This window comes from Ptychodera flava, chromosome 5, assembly GCF_041260155.1.
Source record: "Ptychodera flava strain L36383 chromosome 5, AS_Pfla_20210202, whole genome shotgun sequence".
NCBI classification, from domain to species: Eukaryota; Metazoa; Hemichordata; class Enteropneusta; family Ptychoderidae; genus Ptychodera; species Ptychodera flava.
In genome coordinates this window covers 9,542,033-9,548,256 of record NC_091932.1, presented here as the reverse complement: position 1 = coordinate 9,548,256, position 6,224 = coordinate 9,542,033, and positions in this window count along the sequence as shown.

Sequence of the window (6,224 nt, the reverse complement as noted above, 5' to 3'; positions counted from 1 at the left end):
TTTTGAAGAGTGGTACCCACCCTTAAGGGATTGCATGTGTCAATGACCAGCCTTAGTAACGAGTAAATATTGTCTCTATAAGTTGCAAAGATAACCTTAGGGAAGCATATAATAACGTGGTGGTGAACGTGACTGATCCATCACCATACATACATCACAGACATACAGATCTTATTGTAGCGATCGATCAAGCAATCACTATATCTATGGTTAAGCTATAACGAAATAACTACTGTAAAACTGAGTACACGTCTTTCTGAACACAAGTGCAGGAAGATGTTTTTAGGCGAACAAGTTGATATGACAATACCAGAACACAGCAAAGCGCTCCGTATTTACAGAACACATCTGATAAAGGTTACAGATTTTGTCAGAAATCGTTTGAACCTCGATCACCTCGAAGGAAAAGAGTTTTTTGCCCAAAATAAAGCAACAGAAAAGAAGAAGCAATTCTATTTTATATCGAATTCAAACTGAAGTATTTTAAAGACATTTTTCATTCCATCCTCCAAAAACAGGCTGAAATTTGAACAAAACTTGTAGTCTTTCAATTTCGAGGGGCATACTAAATTAAATGAGAAATCTAATTTCCGTCATGTTATGGAATCAATATTGGACGTGTTCTGTCACTTTGTTCAGCCTGCGTCAGTTGTAATTTTGATGTGTTTCATATAGTTTTGTTCTGTTTGTGAAAACACTATTTGACATCGAAAAAACATTATATCTAAATGTTTAATGTTAAACTTGTCGACAAAACGTGAACAATATGTAATAATCCAAGTCATTGTTTACAATCAGAGTTTGGTCCGGACTAGAATTCATTTGCCAAAAGCTTATATTGTACACAGAGCGCGGTGTTGGAAATATTTTGTATTCCAACAAATTTTGGGAAGGAGTAGAACAAAATGGAATTGTTTAATGGAACAAAAATAATGAAAATCTTATTGAAAGTAATAGTTATTGTCCCTTCAAATGAATTAGCACTTTTCATAATTACTTTACAAAATGCTACTAGTGTACATTTTTGATTAAAATAACCATCTTTCCTGGTTTTCTCAAGGCTTTCAATACGGCTACAGATCACGTTCATTGACATTTCGGACATGGGCGTCGAACCTGTCATTGAGTAATGCCAATTGTGAAGTTTATTATTGCATATTTACAAGGCTTTACTATAAAACCCAGTGTGACAAATCGTTGCAGATGTCAAATTTGTTAAGCCAAATGTTCAGGAAATCTTACTTTTACTAAAAATGTCACTTGTAGCTAGCTCTCTGACTCTCTCTGTCTCTCTCTCTCTGTCCCTCTCTCGCTCTCTCTGTCCCTCTCTCTCTCTCTCTCTCTCTCTCTCTCTCTCTCTCTCTCTCTCTCTCTCGTGAAGATTTAAACATTATTGTGATAATGTATAGTTAATCGAGTTGTAAGGTAAGCCCCTATATCAGCAGAAGTGGCGGTTACACTGGAGAAGGCTGTTTTGTCTTCTTGTAATGACGAAGCAAAGAAAAATCACTTCCTCAATTTTTAAAGCTTCTTTTACGATGATCACACTATTTAGAAATTACGAGGAAAAAAATCAAAGTTCAAGTACAGACACTTTAGTGTGACACTTTTCCAAACGTAAGATTACACTTAGTGTGTTTAAAACACATACTAAGCGACAATTCCACGCTGATACACTGATGCAAAAAATATTTGAAAGGAAATTAAAGGCTATCGTTTGAGAAGAAATCAAGTCCATGGAATCAAAGCGAAAGTTGTGCATTTGAAGAAATGATGATTTAAACCATCCCGCGCTTTCAAAGAGTTCCAATAAATACTTTGAACATTTTCCGCTTCTCTTATTCGATTCGCGTTAAAGTATTATTTCCAAGTTTCATTGTCACGGTGTTATTGACCTTTCTGCTTAAAAGTATCGAGGCCCAGTAAGAAAGTTTATGGATTAATTATTCAACTGACGAATTATTGTCAATTTAACTATGCTTTCCGACCGTACTTTGTTTCTTACGTGCACCACGGTTTCAAACATCGTGACATTCGTCGATATTACTGTGCATTAGAATATAAAAAACACTATCTTTCCTAGAACAACAAATTTTTGGGTATTTGATTGATGTATTGGTACTCTTTTACAGCATGTTTCTAAATGAGGCTCATTTTAAATGTGGACGGTCACTGTGTAAAAAAAGATGTGCACAAACTGTGACGAAACATTGATTACTGAAACATAGAAAGATGAGACCCCAAAATATCTGTCGAAGCCCTGGTTTATAACGTCATTTGACAATATCCGGCAATCAGCATAACAAATAAAAAAGAATAATAAAATAAATTAAATACAAGTAAAAGTTAGTGCAGTCATAGTTTTAGCCTGTTAGCCACCCTACCTTTGCCATCATCATTGGCTGCTGTTCTATCCTCGGCGCGTCATCCAAGTATAGGTTTGCTGATCATTTAGCGCATTTAAATTTTGTTTCACGTCTAAACTGTTATTAACCCATACCTGGGTTTATCCTATGGTACTACCTTGGACGTGAATGACCCAAACCTATACACTAATGAATACAGATACCTTTTACAGATTTCTATCATGCCTTTCCTTGGCCATGCTGAAATGTTGGCCATATCACAGACAAATATAGACAGATTTGTAACGGGTATTGTTCAAGGCGTGAAGCGGTTACGTAACCCTTCCATGTTCGCCTCGCCTCAGGTTGCTCTCGCCTCTCTTTTCCGACCATGCATCCTTCGGTAATTTTCGGATTTTCGCAAATTGTTAAGCGAAAGTATGTTCGGCAAAGTTTGTGCTGTTGTTGTCGTGTGGTGCTTAGCGGAATTGGCGTACTGACGAAAACGGGAGTGTTTTGAGCTTCAGGAAAGTGAGTTTTACCGTTTTAAAAATTCCTCTCATATTTTCATGAATATATAATGAGTGTGTTTGAACCAGATGTCTTTTCGATACTGTCTGGTTTTACTCAATGGTTTACGGTCAGTCATACCGTCTTTCAGACGTTCATCAAGGAAGGACATGTTTATGAAACTGCTGGCGTGTTATGTTTTGATTGGCGTGAAGCAGTGTTTCTGCCCTGAGAGCTCACAAAGTAACTATGGTTGCTACACGACTGGCAGCACGATGCCATCTCGTCGTATTTTTCGCATAATCTCGTGCAATTATCAACCACAAACAAAGTCTCCAAAAAGTTTAACACCTTTGAAGCTCGTTTTAATATGAAAAGGCAATAGTTTACCGAGACGACCATGGAACAAAAGGCATGCCACGTTACAAGTCTGTCAATATTTGTCTGTGGCCATATTAAAAATGAAATGAGCCATGACCATGTCGTGGTTCCATTCTTGACGTTGACCTTGAGAAGACGGCATAAGTAAGACCATGGTTAAATTTCCAAGTTCATAAATGCAGAAAAGTTGACGCAAGTGTGTATAGCTTATTCCCGGTCAGGTTTGCTGTTCCTCTCGCAAGCATTTCCAATTCGAATTACGTCTTAAATACATCCTGATTGCCGGTCACCCCAAAACAAATCTCCTACCAGTACAAGTCTGGCAAATTATTACAGGGACACTTCAATAACTCTCCATTTTGGGTTTGGGATGTCTGAGTGTCATACGCCCACAAATATTTTTCAAAGTTAAGTAATAACATTTCATCATCACACTTGCAGCAAAACCTGGAACCGAGAGCTATCTCATATCATCAAAGTCACGCAGCCTATTATTCTGACAGGCAGTTTCTGTCAAATTGGCAAACTTTAATATCAGGGGAATTTGGAAGTCGATCTTCAAGAAAAGATTGGAAGATTCTTAACGAGAAAAAAGAACGTGTTTTACACATGACGTATTTGGATTAACAGTACCGTATTCATTGTAGTCGAATGGTCCTTTTATTTGAGCGTAAAATCTCGTTTGATATATAGAATCTTGAGTTTAAGTAACTACACAGATTTGTTAGTGTAATTTTTTGCTCATATTATTACCAGTGATTGGCGTTGACGTCATTGCCTACGTGGCGCTGTACGGATAAATGCTGACGTTAACCCGCAATCTGAAATAAGAAAAATGAAAGAAAAAGTCCTGTGTATGCGTGGACACTGTTATGTGCAACGACTTTGTAATGTAAATTCCTGCGCCGCTATTCGATGATTTCGGTACGGAAAAGCCATTGCAATGGTGATTAATATTGCCAACGTGAAATTAATTTCCAGATAAACTTCATAGTACAAGACGATTAGCATTGTAGAGTGCTGAAAAACGACCGTCAATATTGACACTCATTGACATTTTCAAAGTTTTTTAATACCTTGGGGTGAAAAACAAATATTCAGCCGGTCTAATAATTGGTAATATTTTTTAAAATTTATTTTCATTTTGGGTGTGTAAAATTCGTTCAATCATACTTTATTGTAATACATGTTTTTTGTTCTTACATTTCCATCTAAGAGCCAACCCAACCTTACCTTTAGTAAACATTAGACAAGAGTACACAAGGATATGGTTACAGCTTTTTATGTTTTGGAACTGAGACAATAAGTGTAAAATTAATTAAGACTCCAGCCAACGGACCATTCTTTCTCATAAAATTCATTTATTCCTTCGAACTATATTTGATCAATTGTATGATCATGCAAATATCCCGTACGTGATAAATCAATCCGTATTTCGTTTTCTTAACCGCTATGATCCTTTGCCATATTCAGTCTAGCTATCTCACACCACTTCAAGTCATTTACTCTCTCTGTTTGGATGCACCGAAAAGAATATTAAGGTCTGGAGTGGATAATAGATTTTCGCTAAAACCTGAGGGTTTCTTCAGTTAGTGCTTGGCATGTATGCGTGTTTTCGCCTGCTTTTGCTTTCGTGGCAGGTGTAGTTACCCATGTTTCGAGCCACAGCCAGCAGATCTCATCAACAAAATGAATTTCAAGTGGGTCTTATGCCAAGCTTGTTGTGAGCGCACATCAATCTTGTCGCTTTTAGAAAACTAACGTATCAATAGGCAGCATTAATAAATTTGAATTCCCGTTCTTTTTATTAGAGCCGAAAATATGTATCACAGTTGAACGAAAAATGCATACGCTTTTCAATTTGAAAAATCTATTGGCGATATTAATTTTCCGACACTCGCTCACAAAGTGTTAAGAATTGCGTGCCTTCTTCCTGTGAGGCTGTTACAATAACTTTTACATCTAAAATTCGGTGCAACATTAATGCAGTTTAATGTTCTCTCACTAGCTTCTATCGCACGCTAATATTTTGTGTTCAATGAATGCCATTCCGAAATGGGATTTTTAAAGTAATGCCTAAAAGATATTCACTACAAAAGATGTTGATAGCTTCCAGCGTTTCTCTGCGAAACGCTTTCCTTAGCATTGATGAGGTTGGTTATATTTTGTTCAAATTCACATTCATATATTTTCTGATGGTAGCGAACAAAACTTGTTCCAAAGTGGTCTCTCAAGCCTTTAGGTTCGCTTTTAACTACCGACTCTAAAGTAATTACACTAAGTTTTTCTAAGTTTCTCCCTCATATGCTATCGACTTTTACTCAGCATCATAGCGAGACGTGAATTGCTGGCGATGAATTATACTCCGCTTAATATTCAGTTTGGCTGAAAGACAAGATCAACATCAATTTCAAAGATCTACAAGAGATACTGTGGCAACACGACAATTCCTCTTTAAACTTCCTAAGGTCGTTTTGCGCAATACAGAATGCAAAGTTTTACCAGCCATCGCTGAATAGATAGCAGCCTCTATGCTTAACCTTATACACTACCGGTATAATTACTTTGAAGACAAATATTTCCGATCACTTGCCATCTCATAACTAGAGGTCCAAGAGATAAAGATTATGAAGTTAGTTTGGTGTTTTTCGTCACATCAGAAACAGTTACCTATAGTCATCCCCCGTTTAACGTAGACTCAATGTCAGCTTTACAATGACAGAGATTAACAAAACATACTTCCTGGAAGTGTGTCAATAGTGCAATATGAAGGAAGTAATGAGTGTATTAGTGAAGTTTTGCACCTTTCATGATTTCATATCGTGTTGTCATGGTAACATACACTTGAAGCCTCGCCTCGAGGTGATTTCATTCGAGATATTTCTGTGAAACTTCAACTCTCGGCAAAAAGTGGATGAAAAGACCACGGCATTGGCGTTTATATTCCCTGTGGCCAAAACGGAAATCGGATATGAAGGTCAGAACGCC